Here is a 16,440-nt window from a genome sequence, read left to right on the forward strand (position 1 = left end):
TCTTAAAAAATAGTTTCTCGAACTTTTGGCTGATTTTTTTAATACGAAAAGTGTCTTCTTTTCGACTCAATAATTTTACAGGAAAAGCCTTGATATATGTGTTGAAAAGGTTCCCAGACCGGGAGTTGAACCCGGGACTTGCGGGTGAAAGCAACAAATCCGAACCGCTAGACCATTTGGGACGTGTGTAGTGGAGATGTGAGACAATCTAAGAGTTTCCTGTCTTTTTTGCTAAGCTTCAATGAAAGTTTTTTTCGGAATTGAACTGATCTCAAATTTTCTTAAAAATAATTTCTCAATTTTTTGGCTTATTTTTCTAATGCGAAAAGTGTCTTCTTTTCGCCTCACTAATTTTACTGGAAAGGCCTTAATATAAGTGTTAAAAAGGTTCCCAGACCGGGAGTTGAACCCGGGACTTGCGGGAGAAAGCCACAAATCCTAACCGCTAGACCATTTGGGACGTGTGAAGTGGAGATGTGAGACAATCTAAGAGTTTCCTGTCTTTTTTACTAAGCTTCAATGAAAGTTTTTTTTCGGAATTGAACTGATCTCAAATTTTCTTAAAAAATAGTTTCTCGAACTTTTGGCTGATTTTTTTAATACGAAAAGTGTCTTCTTTTCGACTCAATAATTTTACAGGAAAAGCCTTGATATATGTGTTGAAAAGGTTCCCAGACCGGGAGTTGAACCCGGGACTTGCGGGAGAAAGCCACAAATCCTAACCGCTAGACCATTTGGGACGTGTGAAGTGGAGATGTGAGACAATCTAAGAGTTTCCTGTCTTTTTTACTAAGCTTCAATGAAAGTTTTTTTTCGGAATTGAACTGATCTCAAATTTTCTTAAAAAATAGTTTCTCGAACTTTTGGCTGATTTTTTTAATACGAAAAGTGTCTTCTTTTCGACTCAATAATTTTACAGGAAAAGCCTTGATATATGTGTTGAAAAGGTTCCCAGACCGGGAGTTGAACCCGGGACTTGCGGGTGAAAGCAACAAATCCGAACCGCTAGACCATTTGGGACGTGTGTAGTGGAGATGTGAGACAATCTAAGAGTTTCCTGTCTTTTTTGCTAAGCTTCAATGAAAGTTTTTTTCGGAATTGAACTGATCTCAAATTTTCTTAAAAATAATTTCTCAATTTTTTGGCTTATTTTTCTAATGCGAAAAGTGTCTTCTTTTCGCCTCACTAATTTTACTGGAAAGGCCTTAATATAAGTGTTAAAAAGGTTCCCAGACCGGGAGTTGAACCCGGGACTTGCGGGAGAAAGCCACAAATCCTAACCGCTAGACCATTTGGGACGTGTGAAGTGGAGATGTGAGACAATCTAAGAGTTTCCTGTCTTTTTTACTAAGCTTCAATGAAAGTTTTTTTTCGGAATTGAACTGATCTCAAATTTTCTTAAAAAATAGTTTCTCGAACTTTTGGCTGATTTTTTTAATACGAAAAGTGTCTTCTTTTCGACTCAATAATTTTACAGGAAAAGCCTTGATATATGTGTTGAAAAGGTTCCCAGACCGGGAGTTGAACCCGGGACTTGCGGGAGAAAGCCACAAATCCTAACCGCTAGACCATTTGGGACGTGTGAAGTGGAGATGTGAGACAATCTAAGAGTTTCCTGTCTTTTTTACTAAGCTTCAATGAAAGTTTTTTTTCGGAATTGAACTGATCTCAAATTTTCTTAAAAAATAGTTTCTCGAACTTTTGGCTGATTTTTTTAATACGAAAAGTGTCTTCTTTTCGACTCAATAATTTTACAGGAAAAGCCTTGATATATGTGTTGAAAAGGTTCCCAGACCGGGAGTTGAACCCGGGACTTGCGGGTGAAAGCAACAAATCCGAACCGCTAGACCATTTGGGACGTGTGTAGTGGAGATGTGAGACAATCTAAGAGTTTCCTGTCTTTTTTGCTAAGCTTCAATGAAAGTTTTTTTCGGAATTGAACTGATCTCAAATTTTCTTAAAAATAATTTCTCAATTTTTTGGCTTATTTTTCTAATGCGAAAAGTGTCTTCTTTTCGCCTCACTAATTTTACTGGAAAGGCCTTAATATAAGTGTTAAAAAGGTTCCCAGACCGGGAGTTGAACCCGGGACTTGCGGGAGAAAGCCACAAATCCTAACCGCTAGACCATTTGGGACGTGTGAAGTGGAGATGTGAGACAATCTAAGAGTTTCCTGTCTTTTTTACTAAGCTTCAATGAAAGTTTTTTTTCGGAATTGAACTGATCTCAAATTTTCTTAAAAAATAGTTTCTCGAACTTTGGCTGATTTTTTTAATACGAAAAGTGTCTTCTTTTCGACTCAATAATTTTACAGGAAAAGCCTTGATATATGTGTTGAAAAGGTTCCCAGACCGGGAGTTGAACCCGGGACTTGCGGGAGAAAGCCACAAATCCTAACCGCTAGACCATTTGGGACGTGTGAAGTGGAGATGTGAGACAATCTAAGAGTTTCCTGTCTTTTTTACTAAGCTTCAATGAAAGTTTTTTTTCGGAATTGAACTGATCTCAAATTTTCTTAAAAAATAGTTTCTCGAACTTTTGGCTGATTTTTTTAATACGAAAAGTGTCTTCTTTTCGACTCAATAATTTTACAGGAAAAGCCTTGATATATGTGTTGAAAAGGTTCCCAGACCGGGAGTTGAACCCGGGACTTGCGGGTGAAAGCAACAAATCCGAACCGCTAGACCATTTGGGACGTGTGTAGTGGAGATGTGAGACAATCTAAGAGTTTCCTGTCTTTTTTGCTAAGCTTCAATGAAAGTTTTTTTCGGAATTGAACTGATCTCAAATTTTCTTAAAAATAATTTCTCAATTTTTTGGCTTATTTTTCTAATGCGAAAAGTGTCTTCTTTTCGCCTCACTAATTTTACTGGAAAGGCCTTAATATAAGTGTTAAAAAGGTTCCCAGACCGGGAGTTGAACCCGGGACTTGCGGGAGAAAGCCACAAATCCTAACCGCTAGACCATTTGGGACGTGTGAAGTGGAGATGTGAGACAATCTAAGAGTTTCCTGTCTTTTTCACTAAGCTTCAATGCAAGTTTTTTTCGGAATTAAACTGATCTCAAATTTTCTTTAAAATAATTTCTCAAATTTTTGGCTTATTTTTCTAATGCGAAAAGTGTCTTCTTTTCGCCTCACTATTTTTACAGGAGAGGCCTTAATATAAGTGTTAAAAAGGTTCCCAGACCGGGAGTTGAACCCGGGACTTGCGGGAGAAAGCCACAAATCCTAACCGCTAGACCATTTGGGACGTGTGAAGTGGAGATGTGAGACAATCTAAGAGTTTCCTGTCTTTTTCACTAAGCTTCAATGCAAGTTTTCTTCGGAATTGAACTGATCTCAAATTTTCTTTAAAATAATTTCTCAAATGTTTGGCTTATTTCTCTAATGCGAAAATAGTCTTCGTTTCGACTCAATAATTTTACAGCAAAGGCCTTAATATATGTGTTGAAAAGCTTCCCAGACCGGGAGTTGAACCCGGGCATTGTGGGTGAACGCGACAAATCCTAACCGCTAGACCATTTGGGACCTGTGAAATGGAGATGTGAGACAATCTAAGAGTTTCCTAACTTTTTCACTAAGCTTCAATGCAAGTTTTTTTCGGAATTAAACTGATCTCAAATTTTCTTTAAAATAATTTCTCAAATTTTTGGCTTATTTTTCTAATGCGAAAAGTGTCTTCTTTTCGCCTCACTATTTTTACAGGAGAGGCCTTAATATAAGTGTTAAAAAGGTTCCCAGACCGGGAGTTGAACCCGGGACTTGCGGGAGAAAGCCACAAATCCTAACCGCTAGACCATTTGGGACGTGTGAAATGGAGATGTGAGACAATCTAAGAGTTTCCTGTCTTTTTTACTACGCTTCAATGCAAGTTTTTTTTCGGAATTGAACTGATCTCAAATTTTCATAAAAAATAGTTTCTCGAACTTTTGGCTTATTTTTTTAATACGAAAAGTGTCTTCTTTTCGACTCAATAATTTTACAGGAAAAGCCTTAATATATGTGTTGAAAAGGTTCCCAGACCGGGAGTTGAACCCGGGACTTGCGGGTGAAAGCAACAAATCCTAACCGCTAGACCATTTGGGACGTGTGTAGTGGAGATGTGAGACAATCTAAGAGTTTCCTGTCTTTTTTACTAAGCTTCAATGCAAGTTTTTTTCGGAATTGAACTGATCTCAATTTTTCTTTAAAATAATTTCTCAAATTTTTGGCTTATTTTTCTAATGCGAAAATTGTCTTCTTTTCGCCTCACTAATTTTACAGGAAAAGCCTTAATATAAGTGTTAAAAAGGTTCCCAGACCGGGAGTTGAACCCGGGCATTGTGGGTAAAAGCGACAAATCCTAACCGCTAGACCATTTGGGACCTGTGAAATGGAGATGTGAGACAATCTAAGAGTTTCCTGTCTTTTTTACTAAGCTTCAATGCAAGTTTTTTTCGGAATTGAACTGATCTCAAATTTTCTTTTAAAAAATTTCTCAAGTTTTTGGCTTATTTTTCTAATGCGAAAAGTGTCTTCTTTTCGCCTCACTAATTTTACTGGAAAGGCCTTAATATAAGTGTTAAAAAGGTTCCCAGACCGGGAGTTGAACCCGGGACTTGCGGGAGAAAGCCACAAATCCTAACCGCTAGACCATTTGGGACGTGTGAAGTGGAGAGGTGAGACAATCTAATAGTTTCCTGTCTTCTTTACTAAGCTTCAATTCAATTTTTTTTCGGAATTGAACTGATCTCAATTTTTCTGAAAAAATAGTTTCTCGAACTTTTGGCTGATTTTTCTAATACGAAAAGTGTCTTCTTTTTGACTCAATAATTTTACAGGAAAAGCCTTAATATAGGTGTTGAAAAGGTTCCCAGACCGGGAGTTGAACCCGGGACTTGCGGGTGATAGCAGCAAATCCTAACCGCTAGACCATTTGGGAAGTGTGAAGTGGAGATGTGAGACAATCTAATAGTTTCCTGTCTTTTTTACTAAGCTTCAATGCAAGTTTTTTTCAGGATTGAACTGATCTCAAATTTTCTTAAAAAATAGTTTCTCGAACTTTTGGCTGATTTTTCTTATACGAAAAGTGTCTTCTTTTCGCCTCACTAATTTTACTGGAAAGGCCTTAATATATGTGTTAAAAAGGTTCCCAGACCGGGAGTTGAATCCGGGACTTGCGGGAGAAAGCCACAAATCCTAACCGCTAGACCATTTGGGACGTGTGAAGTGGAGATGTGAGACAATCTAAGAGTTTCCTGGCTTTTTTACTAAGCTTCAATGCAATTTTTTTTCGGAATTGAACTGATCTCAAATTTTCTGAAAAAATAGTTTCTCGAACTTTTGGCTGATTTTTCTAATACGAAAAGTGTCTTCTTTTCGACTCAATAATTTTACAGGAAAAGCCTTAATATAGGTGTTGAAAAGGTTCCCAGACCGGGAGTTGAACCCGGGACTTGCGGGAGAAAGCCACAAATCCTAACCGCTAGACCATTTGGGACGTGTGAAGTGGAGATGTGAGACAATCTAACAGTTTCCTGTCTTTTTTACTAAGCTTCAATGCAATTTTTTTTTTGGAATTGAACTGATCTCAAATTTTCTGAAAAAATAGTTTCTCGAACTTTTGGCTGATTTTTCTAATACGAAAAATGTCTTCTTTTCGACTCAATAATTTTACAGGAAAAGCCTTAATATAGGTGTTGAAAAGGTTCCCAGACCGGGAGTTGAACCCGGGACTTGCGGGTGAAAGCAACAAATCCTAACCGCTAGACCATTTGGGACGTGTGAAGTGGAGATGTGAGACAATCTAATAGTTTCCTGTCTTTTTTACTAAGCTTCAATGCAAGTTTTTTTCAGAATTGAACTGATCTCAAATTTTCTTAAAAAATAGTTTCTCGAACTTTCGGCTGATTTTTCTTATACGAAAAGTGTCTTCTTTTCGCCTCACTAATTTTACTGGAAAGGCCTTAATATATGTGTTAAAAAGGTTCCCAGACCGGGAGTTGAACCCGGGACTTGCGGGAGAAAGCCACAAATCCTAACCGCTAGACCATTTGGGACGTGTGAAGTGGAGATGTGAGACAATCTAAGAGTTTCCTGGCTTTTTTACTAAGCTTCAATGCAATTTTTTTTCGGAATTGAACTGATCTCAAATTTTCTGAAAAAATAGTTTCTCGAACTTTTGGCTGATTTTTCTAATACGAAAAGTGTCTTCTTTTCGACTCAATAATTTTACAGGAAAAGCCTTAATATAGGTGTTGAAAAGGTTCCCCGACCGGGAGTTGAACCCGGGACTTGCGGGTGAAAGCAAAAAATCCTAACCGCTAGACCATTTGGGACGTGTGAAGTGGAGATGTGAGACAATCTAATAGTTTCCTGTCTTTTTTACTAAGCTTCAATGCAAATTTTTTTCAGAATTGAACTGATCTCAAATTTTCTAAAAAAATAGTTTCTCAAACTTTTGGCTGATTTTTCTTATACGAAAAGTGTCTTCTTTTCGACTCAATAATTTTACAGGAAAAGACTTAATATAGGTGTTGAAAAGGTTCCCAGACCGGGAATTGAACCCAGGACTTGCGGGTTTAAGCAACAAATCCTAACCGCTAGACCATTGGGACGTGTGACGTGGAGATGTGAGACAATCTAAGAGTTTCCTGTCTGTTTTACTCAGCTTCAGTGCAAGTTTTTTTTCGGAATTGAACTGATCTCAAATTTTTCGAAAAAATAGTTTCTCGAACTTTTGGCTGATTTTTCTAATACGAAAAGTGTCTTCTTTTCGACTCAATAATTTTACAGGAAAAGCCTTAATATAGGTGTTGAAAAGGTTCCCAGACCGGGAGTTGAACCCGGGACTTGCGGGAGAAAGCCACAAATCCTAACCGCTAGACCATTTGGGACGTGTGAAGTGGAGATGTGAGACAATCTAATAGTTTCCTGTCTTTTTTACTAAGCTTCAATGCAAGTTTTTTTCAGGATTGAACTGATCTCAAATTTTCTTAAAAAATAGTTTCTCGAACTTTTGGCTGATTTTTCTTATACGAAAAGTGTCTTCTTTTCGCCTCACTAATTTTACTGGAAAGGCCTTAATATATGTGTTAAAAAGGTTCCCAGACCGGGAGTTGAACCCGGGACTTGCGGGAGAAAGCCACAAATCCTAACCGCTAGACCATTTGGGACGTGTGAAGTGGAGATGTGAGACAATCTAATAGTTTCCTGTCTTTTTTACTAAGCTTCAATGCAATTTTTTTTCGGAATTGAACTGATCTCAAATTTTCTGAAAAAATAGTTTCTCGAACTTTTGGCTGATTTTTCTAATACGAAAAATGTCTTCTTTTCGACTCAATAATTTTACAGGAAAAGCCTTAATATAGGTGTTGAAAAGGTTCCCAGACCGGGAGTTGAACCCGGGACTTGCGGGAGAAAGCCACAAATCCTAACCGCTAGACCATTTGGGACGTGTGAAGTGGAGATGTGAGACAATCTAATAGTTTCCTGTCTTTTTTACTAAGCTTCAATGCAAGTTTTTTTCAGGATTGAACTGATCTCAAATTTTCTTAAAAAATAGTTTCTCGAACTTTTGGCTGATTTTTCTTATACGAAAAGTGTCTTCTTTTCGCCTCACTAATTTTACTGGAAAGGCCTTAATATATGTGTTAAAAAGGTTCCCAGACCGGGAGTTGAACCCGGGACTTGCGGGAGAAAGCCACAAATCCTAACCGCTAGACCATTTGGGACGTGTGAAGTGGAGATGTGAGACAATCTAAGAGTTTCCTGTCTTTTTTACTCAGCTTCAATGCAAATTTTTTTCGGAATTGAACTGATCTCAAATTTTCTTTAAAATAGTTTCTCAAATTTTTGGCTTATTTCTCTAATGCGAAAATAGTCTTCGTTTCGACTCAATAATTTTACAGCAAAGGCCTTAATATAGGAGTTGAAAGGCTTCCCAGACCGGGAGTTGAACCCGGGCATTGTGGGTGAACGCGACAAATCCTAACCGCTAGACCATTTGGGACCTGTGAAATGGAGATGTGAGACAATCTAAGAGTTTCCTAACTTTTCCACTAAGCTTCAATGCAAGTTTTTTTCGGAATTGAACTGATCTCAAATTTTCTTTAAAATAATTTCTCTAATTTTTGGCTTATTTTTCTAATGCGAAAAGTGTCTTCTTTTCGCCTCACTATTTTTACAGGAAAGGCCTTAATATAAGTGTTAGAAAGGTTCCCAGACCGGGAGTTGAACCCGGGACTTGCGGGTGAAAGCCACAAATCCTAACCGCTAGACCATTTGGGACGTGTGAAGTGGAGATGTGAGACAATCTAAGAGTTTCCTGTCTTTTTTACTAAGCTTCAATGCAATTTTTTCTTCGGAATTGAACTGTTCTCAAATTTTCTTTAAAAATAGTTTCTCGAACTTTTGGCTGATTTTTTTAATACGAAAAGTGTCTTCTTTTCGACTCAATAATTTTACAGCAAAAGCCTCAATATATGCGTTGAAAAGGTTCCCAGACGGGGAGTTGAACCCGGGACTTCTGGGTGAAATCGACAAATCCTAACCGCTAGACCATTTGGGACCTGTGAAATGGAGATGTGAGACAATCTAAGAGTTTCCTGTCTTTTTTACTAAGCTTCAATGCAAGTTTTTTTCGGAATTGAACTGATCTCAAATTTTCTTTAAAATAATTTCTCAATTTTTTGACTTATTTTTCTAATGCGAAAATTGTCTTCTTTTCGCCTCACTAATTTTACAGGAAAAGCCTTAATATAAGTGTTTAAAAGGTTCCCAGACCGGGAGTTGAACCCGGGCATTGTGGGTGAAAGCGACAAATCCTAACCGCTAGACCATTTGGGACCTGTGAAATGGAGATGTGAGACAATCTTATAGTTTCCTGTCTTTTTTACTAAGCTTCAATGCAAGTTTTTTTCGGAATTGAACTGATCTCAAATTTTCTTTTAAAAAATTTCTCAAATTTTTGGCTTATTTTTCTAATGCGAAACGTGTCTTCTTTTCGCCTCACTAATTTTACTGGAAAGGCCCTAATATAAGTGTTAAAAAGGTTCCCAGACCGGGAGTTGAACCCGGGACTTGCGGGAGAAAGCCACAAATCCTAACCGCTAGACCATTTGAGACGTGTGAAGTGGAGATGTGAGACAATCTAAGAGTTTCCTGTCTTTTTTACTCAGCTTCAATGCAAGTTTTTTTCGGAATTGAACTGATCTCAAATTTTCTTTAAAATAATGTCTCAAATTTTTGGCTTATTTTTCTAATGCGAAAAGTGTCTTCTTTTCGCCTCACTATTTTTACAGGAAAGGCCTTAATATAAGTGTTAAAAAGGTTCCCAGACCGGGAGTTGAACCCGGGACTTGCGCGAGAAAGCCACAAATTCTAACCGCTAGACCATTTGGGACGTGTGAAGTGGAGATGTGAGACAATCTAAGAGTTTCCTGTCTTTTTTACTAAGCTTCAATGCAAGTTTTTTTTCGGAATTGAACTGATCTCAAATTTTCTTAGAAAATAGTTTCTCGAACTTTTGGCTGATTTTTTAAATACGAAAAGTGTCTTCTTTTCGACTCAATAATTTTACAGGAAAAGCCTTAATATATGTGTTGAAAAGGTTCCCAGACCGGGAGTTGAACCCGGGACTTGCGGGTGAAAGCAACAAATCCTAACCGCTAGACCATTTGGGACGTGTGTAGTGGAGATGTGAGACAATCTAAGAGTTTCCTGTCTTTTTTACTAAGCTTCAATGCAAGTTTTTTTCGGAATTGAACTGATCTCAAATTTTCTTTAAAATAATTTCTCAATTTTTTGGCTTATTTTTTTAATGCGAAAAGTGTCTTCTTTTCTCCTCACTAATTTTACTGGAAAGGCCTTAATATAAGTGGTAAAAAGGTTCCCAGACCGGGAGTTGAACCCGGGAATTGCGGGAGAAAGCCACAAATCCGAACCGCTAGACCATTTGGGACGTGTGAAGTGGAGATGTGAGACAATCTAAGAGTTTCCTGTCTTTTTTACTCAGCTTCAATGCAAGTTTTTCTCGGAATTGAACTGATCTCAAATTTTCTTTAAAATAATTTCTCAAATTTTTGGCTTATTTCTCTAATGCGAAAGTAGTCTTCGTTTCGACTCAATAATTTTACAGCAAAGGCCTTAATATAGGAGTTGAAAAGCTTCCCAGACCGGGAGTTGAACCCGGGCATTGTGGGTGAACGCGACAAATCCTAACCGCTAGACCATTTGTGACCTGTGAAATGTAGATGTGAGACAATCTAAGAGTTTCCTAACTTTTTCACTAAGCTTCAATGCAATTTTTTTTTCGGAATTGAACTGATCTCAAATTTTCTTAAAAAATAGTTTCTCGAACTTTTGGCTGATTTTTTTAATACGAAAAGTGTCTTCTTTTGGACTCAATAATTTTACAGGAAAAGCCTTAATATATGTTTTGAAAAGGTTCCCAGACCGGGAGGTGAACCCGGGACTTGCGGGTAAAAGCAACAAATCCTAACCGCTAGACCATTTGGGACGTGTGTAGTGGAGATGTGAGACAATCTAAGAGTTTCCTGTCTTTTTTACTAAGCTTCAATGCAAGTTTTTTTTCGGAATTGAACTGATCTCAAATTTTCTTTAAAATAATTTCTCAAATTTTTGGCTTATTTTTCTAATGCGAAAAGTGTCTTCTTTTCGCCTCACTAATTTTACAGAAAAAGCCTTAATATAAGTGTTAAAAAGGTGCCCAGACCGGGAGTTGAACCCGGGCATTGTGGGTAAAAGCGACAAATCCTAACCGCTAGACCATTTGGGACGTGTGTAGTGGAGATGTGAGACAATCTAAGAGTTTCCTGTCTTTTTTGCTAAGCTTCAATGCAAGTTTTTTTCGGAATTGAACTGATCTCAAATTTTCTTTAAAATAATTTCTCAAATTTTTGGCTTATTTTTCTAATGCGAAAAGTGTCTTCTTTTCGCCTCACTATTTTTACAGGAAAGGCCTTAATATAAGTGTTAAAAAGGTTCCCAGACCGGGAGTTGAACCCGGGACTTGCGGGAGAAAGCCACAAATCCTAACCGCTAGACCATTTGGGACGTGTGTAGTGGAGATGTGAGACAATCTAAGAGTTTCCTGTCTTTTTTGCTAAGCTTCAATGAAAGTTTTTTTCGGAATTGAACTGATCTCAAATTTTCTTAAAAATAATTTCTCAATTTTTTGGCTTATTTTTCTAATGCGAAAAGTGTCTTCTTTTCGCCTCACTAATTTTACTGGAAAGGCCTTAATATAAGTGTTAAAAAGGTTCCCAGACCGGGAGTTGAACCCGGGACTTGCGGGAGAAAGCCACAAATCCTAACCGCTAGACCATTTGGGACGTGTGAAGTGGAGATGTGAGACAATCTAAGAGTTTCCTGTCTTTTTCACTAAGCTTCAATGCAAGTTTTTTTCGGAATTAAACTGATCTCAAATTTTCTTTAAAATAATTTCTCAAATTTTTGGCTTATTTTTCTAATGCGAAAAGTGTCTTCTTTTCGCCTCACTATTTTTACAGGAGAGGCCTTAATATAAGTGTTAAAAAGGTTCCCAGACCGGGAGTTGAACCCGGGACTTGCGGGAGAAAGCCACAAATCCTAACCGCTAGACCATTTGGGACGTGTGAAGTGGAGATGTGAGACAATCTAAGAGTTTCCTGTCTTTTTCACTAAGCTTCAATGCAAGTTTTCTTCGGAATTGAACTGATCTCAAATTTTCTTTAAAATAATTTCTCAAATGTTTGGCTTATTTCTCTAATGCGAAAATAGTCTTCGTTTCGACTCAATAATTTTACAGCAAAGGCCTTAATATATGTGTTGAAAAGCTTCCCAGACCGGGAGTTGTACCCGGGCATTGTGGGTGAACGCGACAAATCCTAACCGCTAGACCATTTGGGACCTGTGAAATGGAGATGTGAGACAATCTAAGAGTTTCCTAACTTTTTCACTAAGCTTCAATGCAAGTTTTTTTCGGAATTAAACTGATCTCAAATTTTCTTTAAAATAATTTCTCAAATTTTTGGCTTATTTTTCTAATGCGAAAAGTGTCTTCTTTTCGCCTCACTATTTTTACAGGAGAGGCCTTAATATAAGTGTTAAAAAGGTTCCCAGACCGGGAGTTGAACCCGGGACTTGCGGGAGAAAGCCACAAATCCTAACCGCTAGACCATTTGGGACGTGTGAAATGGAGATGTGAGACAATCTAAGAGTTTCCTGTCTTTTTTACTACGCTTCAATGCAAGTTTTTTTTCGGAATTGAACTGATCTCAAATTTTCATAAAAAATAGTTTCTCGAACTTTTGGCTTATTTTTTTAATACGAAAAGTGTCTTCTTTTCGACTCAATAATTTTACAGGAAAAGCCTTAATATATGTGTTGAAAAGGTTCCCAGACCGGGAGTTGAACCCGGGACTTGCGGGTGAAAGCAACAAATCCTAACCGCTAGACCATTTGGGACGTGTGTAGTGGAGATGTGAGACAATCTAAGAGTTTCCTGTCTTTTTTACTAAGCTTCAATGCAAGTTTTTTTCGGAATTGAACTGATCTCAATTTTTCTTTAAAATAATTTCTCAAATTTTTGGCTTATTTTTCTAATGCGAAAATTGTCTTCTTTTCGCCTCACTAATTTTACAGGAAAAGCCTTAATATAAGTGTTAAAAAGGTTCCCAGACCGGGAGTTGAACCCGGGCATTGTGGGTAAAAGCGACAAATCCTAACCGCTAGACCATTTGGGACCTGTGAAATGGAGATGTGAGACAATCTAAGAGTTTCCTGTCTTTTTTACTAAGCTTCAATGCAAGTTTTTTTCGGAATTGAACTGATCTCAAATTTTCTTTTAAAAAATTTCTCAAGTTTTTGGCTTATTTTTCTAATGCGAAAAGTGTCTTCTTTTCGCCTCACTAATTTTACTGGAAAGGCCTTAATATAAGTGTTAAAAAGGTTCCCAGACCGGGAGTTGAACCCGGGACTTGCGGGAGAAAGCCACAAATCCTAACCGCTAGACCATTTGGGACGTGTGAAGTGGAGAGGTGAGACAATCTAATAGTTTCCTGTCTTCTTTACTAAGCTTCAATTCAATTTTTTTTCGGAATTGAACTGATCTCAATTTTTCTGAAAAAATAGTTTCTCGAACTTTTGGCTGATTTTTCTAATACGAAAAGTGTCTTCTTTTTGACTCAATAATTTTACAGGAAAAGCCTTAATATAGGTGTTGAAAAGGTTCCCAGACCGGGAGTTGAACCCGGGACTTGCGGGTGATAGCAGCAAATCCTAACCGCTAGACCATTTGGGAAGTGTGAAGTGGAGATGTGAGACAATCTAATAGTTTCCTGTCTTTTTTACTAAGCTTCAATGCAAGTTTTTTTCAGGATTGAACTGATCTCAAATTTTCTTAAAAAATAGTTTCTCGAACTTTTGGCTGATTTTTCTTATACGAAAAGTGTCTTCTTTTCGCCTCACTAATTTTACTGGAAAGGCCTTAATATATGTGTTAAAAAGGTTCCCAGACCGGGAGTTGAATCCGGGACTTGCGGGAGAAAGCCACAAATCCTAACCGCTAGACCATTTGGGACGTGTGAAGTGGAGATGTGAGACAATCTAAGAGTTTCCTGGCTTTTTTACTAAGCTTCAATGCAATTTTTTTTCGGAATTGAACTGATCTCAAATTTTCTGAAAAAATAGTTTCTCGAACTTTTGGCTGATTTTTCTAATACGAAAAGTGTCTTCTTTTCGACTCAATAATTTTACAGGAAAAGCCTTAATATAGGTGTTGAAAAGGTTCCCAGACCGGGAGTTGAACCCGGGACTTGCGGGAGAAAGCCACAAATCCTAACCGCTAGACCATTTGGGACGTGTGAAGTGGAGATGTGAGACAATCTAACAGTTTCCTGTCTTTTTTACTAAGCTTCAATGCAATTTTTTTTTTGGAATTGAACTGATCTCAAATTTTCTGAAAAAATAGTTTCTCGAACTTTTGGCTGATTTTTCTAATACGAAAAATGTCTTCTTTTCGACTCAATAATTTTACAGGAAAAGCCTTAATATAGGTGTTGAAAAGGTTCCCAGACCGGGAGTTGAACCCGGGACTTGCGGGTGAAAGCAACAAATCCTAACCGCTAGACCATTTGGGACGTGTGAAGTGGAGATGTGAGACAATCTAATAGTTTCCTGTCTTTTTTACTAAGCTTCAATGCAAGTTTTTTTCAGAATTGAACTGATCTCAAATTTTCTTAAAAAATAGTTTCTCGAACTTTTGGCTGATTTTTCTTATACGAAAAGTGTCTTCTTTTCGCCTCACTAATTTTACTGGAAAGGCCTTAATATATGTGTTAAAAAGGTTCCCAGACCGGGAGTTGAACCCGGGACTTGCGGGAGAAAGCCACAAATCCTAACCGCTAGACCATTTGGGACGTGTGAAGTGGAGATGTGAGACAATCTAAGAGTTTCCTGGCTTTTTTACTAAGCTTCAATGCAATTTTTTTTCGGAATTGAACTGATCTCAAATTTTCTGAAAAAATAGTTTCTCGAACTTTTGGCTGATTTTTCTAATACGAAAAGTGTCTTCTTTTCGACTCAATAATTTTACAGGAAAAGCCTTAATATAGGTGTTGAAAAGGTTCCCCGACCGGGAGTTGAACCCGGGACTTGCGGGTGAAAGCAAAAAATCCTAACCGCTAGACCATTTGGGACGTGTGAAGTGGAGATGTGAGACAATCTAATAGTTTCCTGTCTTTTTTACTAAGCTTCAATGCAAATTTTTTTCAGAATTGAACTGATCTCAAATTTTCTAAAAAAATAGTTTCTCAAACTTTTGGCTGATTTTTCTTATACGAAAAGTGTCTTCTTTTCGACTCAATAATTTTACAGGAAAAGACTTAATATAGGTGTTGAAAAGGTTCCCAGACCGGGAATTGAACCCAGGACTTGCGGGTTTAAGCAACAAATCCTAACCGCTAGACCATTGGGACGTGTGACGTGGAGATGTGAGACAATCTAAGAGTTTCCTGTCTGTTTTACTCAGCTTCAGTGCAAGTTTTTTTTCGGAATTGAACTGATCTCAAATTTTCCGAAAAAATAGTTTCTCGAACTTTTGGCTGATTTTTCTAATACGAAAAGTGTCTTCTTTTCGACTCAATAATTTTACAGGAAAAGCCTTAATATAGGTGTTGAAAAGGTTCCCAGACCGGGAGTTGAACCCGGGACTTGCGGGAGAAAGCCACAAATCCTAACCGCTAGACCATTTGGGACGTGTGAAGTGGAGATGTGAGACAATCTAATAGTTTCCTGTCTTTTTTACTAAGCTTCAATGCAAGTTTTTTTCAGGATTGAACTGATCTCAAATTTTCTTAAAAAATAGTTTCTCGAACTTTTGGCTGATTTTTCTTTTACGAAAAGTGTCTTCTTTTCGCCTCACTAATTTTACTGGAAAGGCCTTAATATATGTGTTAAAAAGGTTCCCAGACCGGGAGTTGAACCCGGGACTTGCGGGAGAAAGCCACAAATCCTAACCGCTAGACCATTTGGGACGTGTGAAGTGGAGATGTGAGACAATCTAATAGTTTCCTGTCTTTTTTACTAAGCTTCAATGCAATTTTTTTTCGGAATTGAACTGATCTCAAATTTTCTGAAAAAATAGTTTCTCGAACTTTTGGCTGATTTTTCTAATACGAAAAATGTCTTCTTTTCGACTCAATAATTTTACAGGAAAAGCCTTAATATAGGTGTTGAAAAGGTTCCCAGACCGGGAGTTGAACCCGGGACTTGCGGGAGAAAGCCACAAATCCTAACCGCTAGACCATTTGGGACGTGTGAAGTGGAGATGTGAGACAATCTAATAGTTTCCTGTCTTTTTTACTAAGCTTCAATGCAAGTTTTTTTCAGAATTGAACTGATCTCAAATTTTCTTAAAAAATAGTTTCTCGAACTTTTGGCTGATTTTTCTAATACGAAAAGTGTCTTCTTTTCGACTCAATAATTTTACAGGAAAAGCCTTAATATAGGTGTTGAAAAGGTTCCCCGACCGGGAGTTGAACCCGGGACTTGCGGGTGAAAGCAAAAAATCCTAACCGCTAGACCATTTGGGACGTGTGAAGTGGAGATGTGAGACAATCTAATAGTTTCCTGTCTTTTTTACTAAGCTTCAATGCAAATTTTTTTCAGAATTGAACTGATCTCAAATTTTCTAAAAAAATAGTTTCTCGAACTTTTGGCTGATTTTTCTTATACGAAAAGTGTCTTCTTTTCGACTCAATAATTTTACAGGAAAAGACTTAATATAGGTGTTGAAAAGGTTCCCAGACCGGGAATTGAACCCAGGACTTGCGGGTTTAAGCAACAAATCCTAACCGCTAGACCATTCGGACGTGTGACGTGGAGATGTGAGACAATCTAAGAGTTTCCTGTCTGTTTTACTCAGCTTCAGTGCAAGTTTTTTTTCGGAATTGAACTGA

At 37.7% G+C, this 16,440-nt stretch overlaps 1 protein-coding gene and 1 non-coding gene across 2 annotated transcripts in view; one reads left to right on the forward strand and one right to left on the reverse strand.

The window, feature by feature from the left end:
- The window catches only part of LOC142343266 (protein unc-45 homolog A-like), a 224,714-nt gene that overhangs the window by 50,703 nt on the left and 157,571 nt on the right, over window positions 1-16,440 (forward strand). The window lies entirely within an intron of this gene.
- Window positions 8,198-8,269, reverse strand: Trnae-uuc (transfer RNA glutamic acid (anticodon UUC)). The gene has a single exon. It is a non-coding gene; the product is annotated as a tRNA-Glu (tRNA).

The sequence above is a fragment of the Convolutriloba macropyga genome, chromosome 7 (genome assembly GCF_964194025.1).
Source record: "Convolutriloba macropyga chromosome 7, txConMacr16.3, whole genome shotgun sequence".
Lineage (NCBI taxonomy): Eukaryota > Metazoa > Xenacoelomorpha > Acoela > Convolutidae > Convolutriloba > Convolutriloba macropyga.